The sequence below is a fragment of the Bactrocera dorsalis genome, chromosome 5 (genome assembly GCF_023373825.1).
Source record: "Bactrocera dorsalis isolate Fly_Bdor chromosome 5, ASM2337382v1, whole genome shotgun sequence".
Taxonomy (NCBI): Eukaryota; Metazoa; Arthropoda; class Insecta; order Diptera; family Tephritidae; genus Bactrocera; species Bactrocera dorsalis.
In genome coordinates, this window is record NC_064307.1 from 7,549,689 (window position 1) to 7,568,170 (window position 18,482).

The following is an 18,482-nucleotide window of genomic DNA, read 5'->3' on the forward strand; positions in this document are numbered from 1 at the left end:
TACAAATAACTTTAGTTCTTTACATATATGTATATACATATGTCTGTATACATATATAGATGTGGGTATGATTTATATTAGTATTGCTTCGGATCATCGCAATATTTAGTTGCGAACTTCACAAGACGCTTCTGATCGAATTAACCATAACAGTGTTATTTTAGATGTGTAAAGCGCTCTTCATGGGTGTTCTTGTTTTTTTGTTTTACTTTCGAAACATTTATTTCATAAATTAATTTGTAGTATTCAATTTTTGTCATATTTTATTGTTTCTCTGTTTTTCGTATTTTAAGTGCTTTCATAGCATTTTTTAGGCTGAAGACATACAACTGAAGTGGTAAAATATACAAGAAAAGAGAAAATTTGAGTATAGCTTATAAGAGAGTTTAAGATGAAAAAAGGAAATTATTCAAAGCGACATTAATCAAAAGTACGAGTACCTTTTTAAGAGCATAAAATCAAAAGGCTTCAATCCGACTCGGATTGGCCACCAAATCAAAACTAGTAGACTATATATGTAAGTAAGTGCAAGGAAATTGCGGTTTATATAAATATTATAATATATTAAAACAAGACAAACAAAATTATGCAAAGAAAATTAAGTTTACAAATTTGTATTTACTTAACACTATTAAAATTGTAATGTGTTTTGTTTTTATTTACAAATATACGTATATACACATATATAAAACTATAAATTTATAGTTTAAACTACCCACACATATATTGACGTATGTGTTAAATTAAGTAAATAAGTAATTACTGAATAAGCGAAATGTGAGAGAGCAAAAATCAAAATACAATTTTATTATTGAAATTTAAGCAAACATCTTTTTTTTAAATATTGCATAAAAACTTATTAATTAAAGAGGTGAAACAAAAGTAAAATGAAATAAATTTTAAAATATGTAACTTAAAGTACGTACATGAAACACTAACAAAATGTCTGCGTGCATTTGTATTTATACGTACATATATTAGCGATAAAAGCAGTTTTGAAGAGCAAAAATCAAAAATCAAAAATTGAAATTTATGAAACATATTTATTAACATTTACAGTTATGTAACTAAAGACTCCACATAATTTTGAAATGTTTTTCAGTTGCGCATTATTACGTGATTTGGTTTATTTTCAGCACTCATCGTTGATATTTTTTGTGGTCCACAAAGTGACCACCTAATCTGCCACAATCTTTACTTATATAATAACAACGTTGCAGAGATTTTTTACAGCCAAACAGGCACACAAGTACAAACACATATACTCAATCATATTTCATACTTTGAAGTGGCCCCTGTTTGCATTTTAAGTCGGCGGTTTTCCTCCTCCTGCAGTGTGCTTAAGCTTGTAGCAGGCGCACAGTCTCGGCTACTTGTACTCACACAACCCGTATTTTCCAATTCAGCCGATGACTTGTTTTCGCTTGTTTCTTTATCTCATTTTTTATTTATATTACATTGTATTTTGTTGGTTTTCTTCCTATTTACCCTTAGCCACACTTCGCCGGAGTTCACACAAAAAACTAAGCCAACCTAAGAAGATTTGCCACACACTTTCATTTCAATATCTACGCATAGCGGTAATATTTGTTTGTGTGGCTCAGAGCGCTTTTTAACTTAATCTTATTGTTTGGCATGGAAAATATTTGAAATGTGAAATTTGAGGAAAATATGACAAACAAATAAAAATTGAGACTGACACCATAACACCACAAATGATAACAATCCGATTGCTATATGCGGCTTATATATTTTCGATTTTGATTTGTGCGAATTCCATAACAGAGTCAGACAGAATTGTGTTTTCGTATCAATACCAAATTCCATTTTCTTGAATTTAGTGTCGAAAAGGGTGGACAAGTTTTATTACTGAGGTCATTTAGAGTACCTGTAGCTTTGGTCAACTATAAGCAGATCGAACTATAAGTTTTCGATATTTAAGTATATTTTGTATTAAATTTTCCTGTACAGTTTTGTTGACTTCCGTTAAGTGGAATCGTTTTTATCGCGACTTTCATTTTTCGTGGATACTTTCTCAGGTTCAGTTTTTTGGTTAGGGACAAGATGCGAAAAGCAAATTTTTGCTTTTGCGAAGCCTCTGTGTAGCTGTTTTAGAAGGATGGTGAAATATTAATTAGTAATCACTCTGCCTAGGCCGTTTTTCGAGTATTACTTTTTTCTTCCCAAAGTCACCAAGATCTTCCCGTCTCAAGTAATATCCAAGTCCCCACAAAGTTGATTGCTCGTTTCATTTAAGGCTATTGCTTTGTTACTAGGGTCTGAGGATATACTTTCATATTTTAGTATGTCTATATATAACTGTTTAACTAGTTTGCTGTGACACATGCACTTACAATTATATATATGTACATATGTATATGCAATATTTATACAACGAGGCAGCCTAACGCCCACACCCACTCACTCCCGCTTCCATAGTGACAGATATTAACACGCCAAAATCACTTGCCTGAAGAGGCCAAGCAATCAATACAACATTTTCAGTTTTCGTTACGTCCGCTTTGACAGTTTTTACATTGAATTAACAAAGTCAATATTTGATACCGAAATATAGAAAAGTTTTTCATCGAAAACCCTCCTATATCTCATGTGCCAAAACAAAATGCACGACAATATGTGCACACACATACCGCTGCGCTATTGTGTAGATGTATGCGAAGAAAGTCAAGCGCACGTTTCATAACTATGGCCACCAACCCCACCTGCTTACCTTCCCAACTACCTACCTACATATATTTAACGAGAGAAAATGTGTATATATACAAAAGAAAGCAAAGAAATTAATTTTTCTTTTGCGTCTGTGTGTGTGGATGTGGAAATATATGTATGTGCTTGTGCGGATATGCAATTGACAGTTTTATGCATGCGTCAAATCTTCAGATATTATTTACTTTCAATTGTGGGGTTATGCCATGTACCACTCAAACTCGCCAGCGCAGACACGGTGGCGGGGGGTCAACAGATAATCCCACCAACACTTAGAGTAGTACACAAAGGCACCTTTCCTCAAAAGTGTTCTTTCTAGTCGGTTGAGTGTGAATTTAAGTGTGTTTGAAAGTTCACGCAGGTATACACACATACATACATGTTATTGGAAGTATGTTTGTGTGAGTTAAATAAAAATTTGCCTCTGTTTGTGGCTGTCAGACAAGTGGAAACTTGTGCAAATAGTATATAATTTCTAAAGTGTTCAGTAGTCACGGCTGACAGGGCAATGCCAGAAATTCGTGAACATTCGCATTTTCTTTGTATTTATGTATACTTGAAGCTGCTGCTAGGCGAGTGCGTAAATATAGAGATTGCTAACCCAAGTTTTTGCTTGAAAATCAGTGTCGGTTGCCAATATGACAGATGTGTGCAATGGGAATACATGTTAATTGACCTCAAGGCGTGTGGAGTATTATGAAAGTTAAACACTTTTAGGGTAGAAAAAAAAAATTATATGACTTCTGCTTTTCAAATTTATCAAAACAAAGTCATGGAAGAATTTTGACAACGAAAAGTGGATATAAGACTTACATGTACTATGAGGAATTCTTATGAAAAAGGGCACACATAATGAAATTTTTTATACTTGAGAGAGAAAATGATATTTTTAAAACTTGGTAAGCCGTTTATCTATATATTTCAATCTAAGGACTGTTGTTCCAAACTCCTTTCTGCCGTCGAAGGAAAGTTCTTCTCAAAAATAAAAGACTATTATTGATCTATTTGGCCTCCGAATGGAAAATAAATAAGTTGTAACACAATAATTTGGTTTATGGCATATCATAGCCTTCAGTTTTTCAAAAGACACAGAAGTAATTAAATTTAACTTAAGTAACTGCCGCCTCTAGGGTCGTTCTCTCATCTGAACTGTATATATATGTATGTACATAGAATAATATATAATTATAAATCGTATTTAATGTGTATGCACTTAATGACATAGAAAATTGTTTATTTTTGAAAATGGGTTCCTAATCGATTTTACAATTACACGCACAATTTCGAAGCAACCACGAATGAGTTTCCACCAATAAAATATAAACGTCACATTTTACGCCGCCTACGTATTTTACAAAAAACAACTTAGCCGCACACACACGAAATACATACATACATACATATTCACAATTGTATGCATACATACATAGATGTAGAAACTTCGCCGTGTATGGTATATAACTACATACAAGCAGTAAGGATACATTTCCGTAAGTAATTACAGTGGCCCGGTGATACGAAGGTATAAACACAAAATTTGGTGTCAAACTGTGCACCTTTACATTAAAAAAAAAACAAGAACAACAACAACAAAAAAGGAAACTTAAACTGTAATAAAAGTATTGTTTATGAGTTGAAGTCGATTTGGTGGGCTTGAGCCTCTGTCACCGTGCCGCTGCATGCTAGCATGCTAAATGCTAAGTACATGCTGATTTCACATGGAAATTTGTATGCTTGCGAGTGTGATATTATATATTCGAACGCGTTTCGTATTGAAAACAATAAACTTCCCCATGACGTTTATAACTTTATGGTTACATATGCTTTAGTGTGTGTTTATGTGCGCCATAGTGAGCACGCATGCATGTCCTGTGAAAACATTTTAATAATTTAACATTTTCAAAGCGACAGAGTGCAAACACACACATACATACGTATATATACATATTTACAGTTACTTTGCTCGTGGTCGTTTTAATAATTCATCAATGCATACACACTCACACATGCTCGCATGCATGTGAAACAACGACAGCCAACACGAGCAGACCTTGTTCGTTGTCCAAAAGTGTCACAATTTAAATATCTGTATGAAAATTGTAGCGGTAATATGAGTGCTGTGTCAAATGTTAGCAATGCCAGCGTTATCAAATACCACCTTTCTTAATGCCCAGTCACTAATAATGCAATTTCTTGCAGAGAAAATGTTTTGAATTTCCAACCGCCTCTAAGCTGCCTGCCTTTAACTACTCAATGAATTTAGTGAACTACATATGTATGTACATATATAACTGGAGCTGAGATTGATAATGCATGAGTTCATTATTGCTTTTATGGTAGTGTCCGATGCTCTCATAGCTGCTGAGGGCCGCTTTTTTTAGGTCTTGAAGGTCTTTGGGTACTTTTTTATTGCCTTCATCTTCATTTTTACTAAAGCCCAGTATCTGTTAATCGTATTTAGTTCTGGACAGTTAGGTGGATTCGTTTCTATAAGTACTAAAATCACTCCTTTCCGTTGGAACCACTCTAAGGCTGTTTTGCTATAGTGACATGAAGCGAAATCGTGGACACTTCGTTTTGGCTTAAATTCCTTCCAATATTTCGCTGTTATTATACCCGTATTATTATTGTTGTATTATACCCGATGTAAAGAATGAGCTGCTTCTTTTGCCACAACTACAAATTGCCTGGCACACAAGAAATTTCTTTAGAAATTTTGTCACTTTTTTAACTTTGAATTTTTTTGCAACATTTCCTCGAGAATCGGCTGTATAAAATTCCTCTCCAGGTAGCTGGGAAAAATATGCTAAAACGTAGGTCCGTTGTCCATTATGCAGCATTGGAATTTCTTAACAAAATCTTTCGTTAGCTTCTTAGCTTGACGTCGTTTCCATCCGGAACTTTCTGAGCCTTGTACGTCTTAATCTCAGCTTCCTTCTTCGTCCTGCGTACGAAAGATTCTGTGCAGCCAGCCTTCCTCGCCAATTTCCTGCCCGTAGTGCTTGGGTCTTTCTTGAGAATAATCACAACGTGCTTCGCCTTCTCACAATCATGTGGACCCATCTTTTTACCAGAATCTTTATTCTTGTCAATACGCACATCTTCCTTATGGGGCTATACCAGTGTAGCGCATAAAAATTTAGGGATTTTCATGATTTTTTTTAAAAGAAAGTACTCGGTTGAATGTTTCGAACTTCCTTGGACGTAATAAGGTATATTTTCTGCTATATTTTCAGATTTTTTTTTACAAAAACATTGACAAATAACGGATTTATGTGCTGTCTTCAGAGATGCCAAAAAACAAGTGCCCCAACTGCTGACATGCTTCCGTCCGCATGAGTAGCTGAAACAATGAAATTCAAAAAGTTTATTAAACTTAAAGATATGACAATAACATAAAACTTTTGAAAAATATCAAAAACTAACAAGCAAAAAATAATTTTTTTTTTTTAAACTGGTATAGACCCTTAAAGCGTTTAATAACACTTCGGCTTCTTTTGAAAAATTTTAAGATTTTGTAAATTTCTAACCCCTTTGGAAAACCTCTGGGTTCTTATGAGATGCACTTTCAAGCTAGCATTACCTTCGAAGGCTCGCAACAATTGCGCCTCCTTTCTTACTTGTCTATTACGAGAACACATTTTCTTTGTTTAGACACAAATTTCCACAAAATACAAAATGATATCCGCTAACTTTGCATAAATATACATGGTATATTCCTCCAACGTTTTACAAAAAAAATTGAATTAAATAAAAAAAACCATTTTCTAAATAATGTTGGAAAAATGTCTCAGTCTCCTTATTTGCGTTAATGATTTTTCGATAATGACCAGCAATGAGGGTGGACGGCCTGCTTAACTTCAGTACATACACATATACACACACACACATATTTAAAAATTAGCTTTTTTCTGCTCTTTTACTGCCTTTCTCTTCTAAATTTGATAAGGCCGGCATAAAAAATAATAATGCTGATGAGGATAGCAGCAATAATAATAATACTAATAATAATAATTATAATACATTTTGACCAACGCTGCAAAAGCAATAAAAACCCCTGATGTGAAATTAGTGGCTGGAAAGCATTTAATAAACTTAACCGCCGCCCACCCGACACCCTCACATAAATTTAAGCACTTTATCGCATCACATAAATTAACTGAAAAACTGTAATCTACGGCAAGCAGACATGTGCCCGAGCGCATTCAGCACTACGGAATTAATAAATTAATAACAAAAAAGCCAACAATTCAAAAAATTATAAACGAACCTAAAACCAAACCGAACTACACACACACACACAAAAGTACATTTTATGGAATGATAAAGTCGGCGCTGGCGTGAACAGAATTAGTGCAAACACAAATTTGAAATTGTGCATGTATGTGTGAGTTGATATGCACTATATCTGGATGTGTGTATGTGTGTGCTCATTGAAACTCGATCGATAATGTTATGAAAACGTTATTTATTTTGACTCTTTTCTATTTTAATATGTACTTACTACACATTTTCATGTGTAAATATGTATGATGTGTGGATACAATGTTACTTATTTCATTTTCGGCTACATCTTTCGCCATTTTTCTCACTTTCGTTGAATTTCGTCAATGACTTCGTGATTAATTATTTCTAAGTTGTATTCTGCTTTGCCGAAAATTGATGCTCTCAATGTGTTTGCTCACATCTTTACCCGCTCTTTGTCCATACACACATGCATACATATTTATTAATATTATATATGCATGTATGTGCTATGTGCTTTCATCATATTTCATACTGATTTTCATAACTCAAATAATGGTTCATTTGATGGAAACAATCAGCAATAACAAACATTCAGGCAAAAACAAATTGCTGCCTTAAAACGGTAAATTTAATTTTTGTGCATGGCAGGCCACAAATAGTGGCATATGCATGCCCACGTCTAATTTTGCCGAATATTTTATTTTTGGAAAAACTATGGCTCAAAAGAATAAAGCACTTTACACTTACCGCAACGGAGCGCAGAACTCCAAACAGCCGAAAATCGGTAAAAGCCCAAACCCTCGGTTACCAATCATCTGTTTGTTTGTTTGTATGTCCAAGCGCCAACCCCAAACTTTGGCCAACGCAGTCAGCTAACTGTTTGTGCGCTTGTGAATACCACAATTTTTCTCACTTAAGAACTATTCTTTCATGCTCTCACACCCGCGTCCTACGGTTTTACGAAAATATAAAAGTCCGTGAGGTTTAAACCCAGCAGTAAATTCATTTGGCTCGCGAGAAGCGCTGATAAACACATTTCAAGTTTCTGATGACGATGGTCGAGTTCTGCTGAATTTAGGCAAACAAATACCGTAGACGTACGAGGTAATCTTATGTTCGCAGCTTTCGACTCGGGACTCCCTGTCCACGTCGACTTTTAAGTCAGTACATATTAGATATATTTAGGAAGACTTCTGTTTATTAAAATATAAGTTGGACTCTTCGGAGACCAATTATTAACATTATTCCGAGTAAAATGAGTAAGTGTTTGACATAACTTTTGATGAATAAATGTCCACTGTGTTCATTATATGGATGTCATATAAGTGTTCCATAAATTACTAGTAACCCACCCACACACGCTTGCTTATACATTCCCACGTACATTGGCTATTGCTGAGTTTCAAACTCAAAATAAAAGAAAAATAATTTTTTCTTTACTTTTATTACTTTTCTCCTCTTTCACTTTATACTTTTGGTTTGATTTTGCAGAACGACGTAAGATGCAGAAGCCAAAGAGTGGCATTGACACACATACACTTACATGCACCTAGGGCATAAGCTGCGTAGCACATGTGAGCATATCAAAGCAAAAATTGTAACCACCTATTTGCGAGGGTGGCGGGGACCTGGCCAACGTAGACACAGGCACTCATCCATACAAGCATAAGTAGGCAAGCGAACTACCCATCAGAAATATTTTGAATCTAATTACAGTATCTTCAAGTTTTATGCGCACACGAATACAAAATCAAACCAAATTTAACCAGTTTTTCAAGACATTTTTTTTCCATCGTTTCTCTGTATTAATAATTGTGTGAAAAGTTACTTTGCTTTCCTACTGGGCCACCGCTAACACCAGATCGCCTCAGCAGCTTCACTCCTCACAAGTGTTAATGTGCACATGAGTTGGTTGCGTGGGGAGGGGCTGGTCGTCCAAAATATTTGTTGCCATCCATTGTGCACACAACTCGACGCGTGTGCATGTGCATGTGTGTGGCTGATTTTATATGGTTGCGTAGCAGCGTCCTGCAGTTGCCAACGGAAGTGGCCAGCTGCCAGTCGTCTGATTTAGACTTTTAGAAGAGGCGAAATAGAGCTGAGAAAAAAAAAAAAATCGAAAGAAAATTGTAATTTTATCGAATGAAAGCAACGAAGTTTTCTTCTTTTTGAAACGATTTCTTTTCATTTTATTTCTTCCTGACCTTAAAAGAAAATTAGTAGCATACACACGGGCGCACATATGCATGCATGGACCCGTGTGAGCTTGTGTATGCAGCGACGAAATATATTCAGAGAAAGAGAATTTCTAATATAAGCCCACATGCCTAACATATGTGCGATTGCACGAGTATGATGCTTTGTAAATAAGTTTCGGCTTACTAGGAGGGTGAAAGCAAGGATGTGCGCATAAAATTCGGTATTACTGGACGAGAGTTTCTTTGCATTTCTGATTTACTACAGTTTCCGTTGAATATTTGATTTTTTTTTTTTGGCTTTTGAAATTTTCTATAAGGCATTCATATCTACATACATACATACGTGCATATGTGTGCGTTGTAGTTGTGTTTGTATACATGTGTGCCAGTGTGTGTAATGTGTTGAAGAAGGTGTAGCGTGCGCGGTGAAGTGGAGCAAGTGACGTTGGAAGAAATGGCATGTCTAATGAAAATGAGAAAAGTGGAATGAGTGGATGTTTTTTTATACTTTTCTTTTAATTTGCAACGATATCGTAAGTCACAGCCTCCAAATGCGCCAACTCAGTAGTAAATCGGTTATCGAACGGGTGTGGAGAGCAGCTAAGTGTGAGTTGCGAGTGAAAAAAGTGGTGTATACTAACACTTTATATTATATATACTTATTTAGGCGAAATGAAAAGTATATAGCAAACTGGAATTATGCTTTGCGGTATTCAAGTTGTTACTCTTTGGTTCAAAATGTATTACCTTTTGCATTCAGCTGAAATTTAATTAAGTTCTACGTGCTTTATAGGACTTTGAAATTGAAATGGCACTTACATACTTCCTGCTTAAGAAACTACTTTTATACTATTTACAGTTCTGTATTCACAAAACATCTTGGAGAGTTTTTTCCTGATAAGCTTCTTTTAAAGTTTTAAAGTCCAAGCCTTAAAATATATTAACAAATCCAAATTTTGTAGCGAACCTTCTTCATTGTGCCAATCAGTACACATCCCATAACGATACATATTTTTCGTTATTTCGAGTTCTTGTACCTTCCTATACATTTTCCAACGTCTTCGCACTATTGGAAATCAATAAAACAAACGTTTATGCTCCACATGGCTGCCTAGGTGGGTGTGAGTGATTCGCGTAGGCTTTAGTACACATTAGCGCACACATGCATGCATATGCAATAAGCAATAAATGACTGAACAATTTTATGCGTCGGCTCGGTGATGGAAATAGTTGATGTTGGTAATTTTGGTCAGCAATAAAGTGAAAGTAAATTCGTTCGCCCACTCCAGGGCTTTTCTGTAGGCGGAATTTACTCTTATGTTTGCCTCTTAAAGAAGCCTCTTTACCTGGTTTAAATTTTTTTCGGTCAACTTCAATTTCAAATATGTGAAAGCAGAGAATTGACTCTCGGTGACAGATTAAAGCTGTAGAAGTCGAAAACCAGAAATTGCAGAAAAAATTCGCAAATTTTACATTATGTCCCACTATGCACCTAGCCTAATGAATTTAACCAAAAAATGCTTAATATAAATGAAAAGGCAGCTGGCATACACGCGTTCTAATGCAATTTTCAGCAGCTAAATCGATGGGTTTTCAATTAGAACTGTTTCAACTTCGATGTGCCGCCAATCAAAGCCATCGGAAAGGGTTAGCGCATGCAGCCTGCATTCTAAAATTTTGTAATAAAATGAAAGAAACTCATTAACAACTGCAATAACTTACCCGCTTGGCCATGTGGCAATTGAAAGTGTTGTCGCGTACATCTGGCGTGCGCAGCCAACGTGCGTAGCGCATGCGCAAGATTCCAACTGCCTTGACGGCGCAAGGCAAGCTCAAGGGGAGCAAACAGCTGAGCTCTGCTGGCAGCCAAGCAAATGCCTCTCACTTTCATGCTCAGTGTGTGTATATGTGTGTGTTTGTGTATAGAGACATGTAATTGATGATAAGGTGCAACGACTTGCGACCGACGTCATAACCCTACCGCACCCTTTCGACCTTTCGTGCTCATCGAGCCACGGCAAATGCAATTTCAAATAAAATTTTGAACATTTTCACTTAAAATAGATGAAATTTTTCACCTAAAACACTAGTGATATTTAGGAAATTTGGAAAAAGGGTAACAATAAGCAGCCATCCGTCCGTCCGTGCGGCATGCAACAAATCATTTGAACTCTGCACAATGGCAATAAAACATTAACAAACACACGCAGACTCACACGCATGTGTAAACAATCCGTAGTGTCACCCCGACCATGTAACCCTTTCAACATGCCACAAAGCAGCCAACACACAACCAACAGCCAACAGCAAAAGAGCACACAACCAACGAAGGTAAATTTTCCAATTTTTCGGTTTAATGTGCATTTTTCCAACCGAAAGAGTTACACTATTGTTTTGTTTTGTATTTTTTTTGTTTTTTCATTTACGTTGCGATTTTCAATTTTGCAATTTTGACATTTTTCGCACAAAATCGCGGGGAAATGTATCGCAATAACAGCAACAATAGATTATCACGATGCGGAATGGCGAAAAGGGTGCTGCAAAGTCCTAAATGTCACTAATCCGCGCACACACGACTTGTGACATACACACGCACATGTGGCGCGGCACATAGGGTCTGGCGCAAATGTTGTTGTAGTTGGGTAAATAGTGGGATAAAGGATTCGTCGTGCGTCAGCGCAATTTAAACACCAGAAAAACTATAAATCCAGCAAAAACAGTAGAAAACGGTAAAAATCACCCAAACCAAACAACACAAGCCATCAAACGAACAACAACAATACATACATATATGCATGTCGGCTCGGTGACAGTTTGGAAAATTAATGAATTGCCATTTTCCGAAATTTTTCGCAATTTTAGAGCATAAAAAACGAAAATTTATTTTAGACATTTTTTGTAAGAAAAAGTGATTTACACTTAGGGTGCGCGAAGCCCAACAACGCCGTGCCGATCATACGTACATACAAGTACATGTGCGTGTGACATGTCGCACTCGTAAGTATTTATAGCGCAGTGATACATTTTGAGTTTTGACACACATTCGGCGCTGGTTGTCCGATTTTTTATTTAATTTTATTTCATTTTTCGTTATTGTTGCTCTTTGTAATTCGTAATTGGCAGTCGAAAGGGGTTAACGCACCAACTGAACCCATTAACGAGCGTTACAGACCTGTCATGTCACCGGGTCACCAGCCAGAGCAGCGACGCGAATTCTGCATTGCGAAAGATTATACCTAATGGAGCATACTTCGAATTCGCGCATATTTGCAGGAAACAACCGAAACCCAACCCTTAAAAATTTATGTGATTTTGTTGTTTTGAGGAAATGGGAAAAATCTGCGATTTTCTGCAGAATAAATACGCGAATTATGCTGTGTGTTTTTGTCCTTTTCCAGTAATCCTCTTATCGCTTAGCTGGTTCACTAATTAGTAACGTAATGAAATGAAGTTTAAAGTTATCGAAGTTGAAGATATTCAGCAACGAAGCTGCATAAGCATATTCATTTGGCAGCTGCAATCTGCGGGAAGCCTTGCTTGGTCAAAGGCAAGACTTGTAAGTGAAAAATTGCAGACAGGAGAACTGTTGATTTGATCAAAATGCATAACTTTATGGAATGTTTCAGTTTAGTACACAACTACATATGGAACGCCAGCTAAAAATAGTTAATTACATATATAAATTCCGGAAAAGCGGACTCGGGCATCGAGACTTGTTTATTTAATAGAGCTTGGAGATAGCGAAATTACAAAAGCGCTGATTAGCTTATTTCGGTAAACAGTTTGTGGAAATGCTGTTTCAAGGCTTTTGGTTTATGGGGTTATATGCAGTTAGAAGGCAAAAAATAGCGAATTTTTCAAATTTTTTTTCCGAGAAAACTTTAAAATTTATTGATCAAATGTGTACACTTATTATGGTATCTTTCGACTGTATTTTAAGACTTAGTGTTAGTGAAAATATTTATTGGGAAGGGAACTACAGCTGATCTCCGGGGGAGCTCCTCTAAAAAAGGTTTAACAGTGACCACTATATCTCTGAACTGGCTCGTTCGAAATTAAAAAACTTAAACAGACTTCGTTAAAGTAATGTTAAATCTAGTAATTAATCGAAGGAATAAGCAAAATGAAATTTTTTGACAAAAAATCGAATTTTGTCCAAAATTTCAGAGTTAAATTGTTTAGAAAAAAATATTTATCGGTGAGAAAAAAATTTCGATTAATTACTAAAAAATATATTCAAGAAGCTCGTGTTTAAGACTAATCGGTTCAACTGTTTTCGAGTAATATTGGTTACCGACTTAGAAAACAGCATTTTGAGAAAAACGCGTTTAAATTTTGGCCTTGTACTTCCAAGCACTCTGAACACCTTTTAAAATTTGAGTGTAACTTCGAAAATATTCACCGGTTTGATATGAAATTTTCTGTGTGTATTCTTAAAAATATGTACATTAAGAAAATAATATACAAATCGATTTTTTTTTTTTGAAAATTCTAACTGTATATAACCCCTTAAAGTATTCATAAAATATGTTTAAAATTCATGTTTAAAATCACGCAAAGATTGTGGCAGATGATTTGAAAATTATTGTTGCTCCATTATAAGAGTTTTCATTACATTACATTCTCATTAAATTTGTTTAATAAAAAATTTTAAATTTTTTTATATTAAAAATATAATTCTAACAAAATTATTTTTTCAATTTTGTTTCACTAAAAAATGAGCTAAAAATCAAAATTTTACTAGTTAGTAGTTAAGCATGAGCATGAAATCAAAATATTCACCCATTTGCCATGATGGGTGAGAAAAAATCAAAATTATATATCTACATAAATACATACATATATATATGTACAACTAATATTTTCAATTAAAAAATGTCAAACGTTTACATTTACTAAAGAAATTCGTTAAGAAATATACATAAATAAATGATAATTAAAATAGTGAATAAAATAAAAATAAAAATATAAAACAAAAAACACAAAAAACAAATAATAACCATACCAAAAAGCTATACAATTACATAGGTTTATAGATGCAAGGTGTACAATTGCATGTGAAAAATGTGTTTCCGAAGGACTCAATGAGATTCGGGACTAATTTATTCCGAAATATCTGAAAAAGAGAGTAAAAGAATTATTATCTTTTTGAGAGTAAATTATTTGAAATAACGGTGGTAGAATCGTATGAATACGACGAATGGCGGCAACAATGTCGACGGCACAAAATCAAAATTAGCATAAGAAACCAAAAAAAAATGTTTTAGTCTTCAAACGTGTGGAAAATGTAAAATTTAAGCTTTTCGTTTATATTGTATATCGGTTTATATTCCAATGAAATATGTGTGAAATTTTTGAATGTTTAACTAAAATTTGTTTTCAGTGTCAACAATTGGAGGCTTAAATTTAATTAATAATATTTAATTAATTTAGTTTACTTACGTACTTGTATGTGTTGTCTCTATCTACAAAACCAAAACAAAAGAAAATTTCATTGGAGAATAATATTTAAATACATTTCAATTGATAAAGAAATAATGCAAATTTTTAATGATCATTTCCTGTAACAAATTTAAGAAAATATTATAAATTGAGAAATTAATAAGGATTTAAGGATATCTACCTTGTATCCTGAATGTTGGTGAAAATAAATTATGTATAAAAAAAAAAATAAAGTTGTGTTTCGATACTTTCTTGGCGACCAGGTATGTACGAATAGAACAATCGCCGTTATGTTGTTTCCTTTTAATATTTAAAAAGTAAGAGAAAATCTTATAAATCTGACTTTTTTTATTAAAAAACAAGTAAATCATTCGGAGGCAGTAGTATCGGAAGTAGAGTTGCACGGATGCTTATTTTTACCTCTGCGTCCTTTTTAATATTTCTTTTTGCAAATCTTGATGATGTTGTGGATTTCGATGAGATTAGTGGGTGTGAAGAAATCAGCTTTGGGAACAAAAGATTTTCCATTATAGTCAATCCAGAATTTTTTCGGATGTGATGCCAACAGAAGTGCGTACCTGTAGCGCCAACTCTGCTATCATTCCAACTGGAAGTGATTGAGTTTATATTATATCTGATTCATGGTTAAAAATTTTATGGACGGATGGAGGAATGCAGATCCACGGATATATGTATATATTTTTTATAGTAGGGGAAAGCATCGAAATACGGATTGCGGAACGTTAATCCGCTAAACCTAACCTACTCTCAACTCAAGAATCACCAGATAAGGTATTACTTCATGGGAGTGACAAGACATTTTACGTCTCTTCTAAAGCATGGACGGACTGACGCCTATTCTGCTGTAACTGTCTTAATTTAGTTACGATGGAAGTTGCCGCTTCGCGAACAGCTAATTTTCCACCGTTAGGCTACCACCTAGTGCAGTTTCTAACTTTTCCCTTATGTTATGAAACCAAAGACAATGGAAAAACACGTGTTCAGAGGCTTCTTGGGCTCCGTACACTTCGAACGATGACTCACGTCATTTTGAAATTTGTATAGATAGCCTCTGAAGCATCCATGCCCGCTTAATATTTGGGTCAAGTGGAAATCCAGGTCAGGTGTGAGTGGATACACCGTTCCTTGATTGAGGTTTGCCACCGTTGCTACCATATAATTATGCTCTTCTTCTTCTCACTTTTTTTGATTTTGAGATTTCTGTAATTGGCGCTGATAGCTCTTATGTCAGTGTTTCTGAAAAAAACATAGAAATTTCTCGGTTATAAACTAAATGTGTCATTATTGTTGAGAAATAAAATACAAACCCCCATATTCATAATAAATAAAAATGGTTTATAAAGTTTTGAGTTATGACACTGTTGAAGTAAATGAGCGATATAATCTCGTGAATTCATCTCACTAGATGGCTATGGGCGGCATACTACCTAGTACTTCAGCTGCCTCGCTGGATATAGTTCGGAAAGCACTTGTTACTCTTATTGCTGTGAGTCTACGTAGCGCATTTATTGGTCTGGCATATGCTTTTATGTCTACTGTCTGCACTGGAGCAGCCTATGGTATTACTGAGCTCATCGCTTTTGCGATTAGAAGTCGAAAAAATATTGAAAAATGCAGTTTTTTAGCCGAGGAAACCCTTTTCTCACCTTAAAACGCTAATATCACCATTAATTTGACAAAATTATATATTTTCCACATATTTATACCCTTGTAACCGAAAAGAGGCGCCGTACATCAACTATTAGCTTATCGCTATACGAACATAAAAACAAAAATAAAACAAAAATTGTTAATGGTTGCAGCGATGTATTGTCCATTGAATAATAAAAATATATCAGCACAATTTAAAAATTGAAATTTTTTATTAATCCGTGCCAGATTGGTCACTTTGTCCACTGTGCGTCATTTAGAGAACGTAAAATATTATACGTTCTTTGCTCTCTCTCTCTTATATTGTAAGAACGTAAAAGCGGTCACAATTCACTTTTTCGCATTTGTGTCTCTACTAAGAGAAAGGCCCGCTAGGTTTGCATCATCGATTAACCGTTTCACTCGCTAGTCAACAAAAGATGTCGCAACAGTCAGCTTTTCATCTGCTCATTCCAATCGCACCGGACGCACTAAAACGGAAGTAGCTCAACCGGGCCACATGACTTCGCCAACAAACACGAGGTCTGACCGATTGCAGATAAAGAACAAAGAATAATCGATAACGAATGCAACGCACCTTCGAATATGCTGCTACGTGCATTGATAATGATGTGATTTTATTGGTTTGAATGCATTGAATAAAAAATATTACAAAATATATTAAAAAATAATATTTGTGTTTTACAAGTTGATTAAGGGTCGAATTAGAAAAAAAAATTGTTTAGTTTCTATCATAACTGAGGTATGACGTGCACAAGGCTGTGCTGGAATGCCGTTTTTCTATTACAGAGATATTTACAGCTGTTCTAATGTGCATGAGTCATATGCAAATCACCCTTTCACTGCATCAGCAGCAAGCGTTTCCATACATACATATGTACATACACATAATCTGTATTTATGAATGAGTTCATTTTTAACGTAATGATAAGTCATCAATTCTTTTGAAATAGACTCACGCGTACATAAGTATGTACATATGTTTGTGCATAGAGACTGGATTTTTGGCATTTCCGTTCTAAATTCTTTTGAATCAATTTTGTGTCAGCATTTGTCAACAAAGTAAATTCATATAAATGCACATACACACCTTCAGCATAGTAACTCTACTATTGATCGACTGTGATTGTTTCATTCCTAGCGAAATACGCGAAGTTTTCACGGCATTGATTGGATGTAGCGGCCCCAGCTCCGTATGCTATGATAGCGCTACCATATCCGATAGTCATCAAAGAGCTTTGCAATTGGACGAAGTACATTTTACAATAGGTTATTCCATTTTAACCAAACGGTCCCGAATAAAAAATACTTCTTTATTGATTGGTTGAGTACCCGTTTAGGAATAATTGAGTACTCGCTGGCGCACTTCCTTCAATTTGTGAATGGCTCGCTTGTATGGAGCGCCACGATCGTACTAGCGTTACACATCTCGGCAAAAGTGTCGAGTTTTGACGGCGACTTTTCACGAACTCAGCTCGATGCGACACACAATTCATAACTTTTTGGATTTCAATTGAATTTAATCGACGCACAAAGCCATGTTCGAATAATATGTGTGTATATGCATATGTGCCTATGGATGTGTGTACTTGGTGTGGGAATTACTTTTAAGGGCGAGACCTACTTTACTAAACTCAATTGCTCATATGCATGAGTATTTGGATGGGGTGTAGCTGGGCGCGCATTTGTTACAGTTTCAATGTGTCGGCAGAGTTTTTCCATTTTAAATTAAATAATGGAAAATTCATATTTCATAATTAAACAATTGAACGCCCGTGGCCACAATGCTTCACTTTTCTTTAATTTCTCTCTCCATATATATACAATACATATATGCATACACAGAGCACAAACACATATACAAATAAAATAAAATAAAATCTAGTACTCATTGGCCGCCTGTTGGTGATTTGGTTATTCTTTAAAAATCGAAAACGACAATAAACAGTTGTAGTTGTAGTACTCTTGTACGAGCAACATGCTATGCAATGGTGGAATCTCCTTTTCTCGATGAAAAAATTGTTCCTATCAGGAAACCTGGTACACTCTTTTTCGCCTATGTCCCGGAACAGAGTTATGTTCATTGACAGGTTTGCTTAGATGACAGACTTATGTAAGTGAATTTTCGAGAATATGTTTTTTGTTAAAAATATTCAAAAGAGTTTCAATACCAAAACACTTTTTCGACTACCCAAT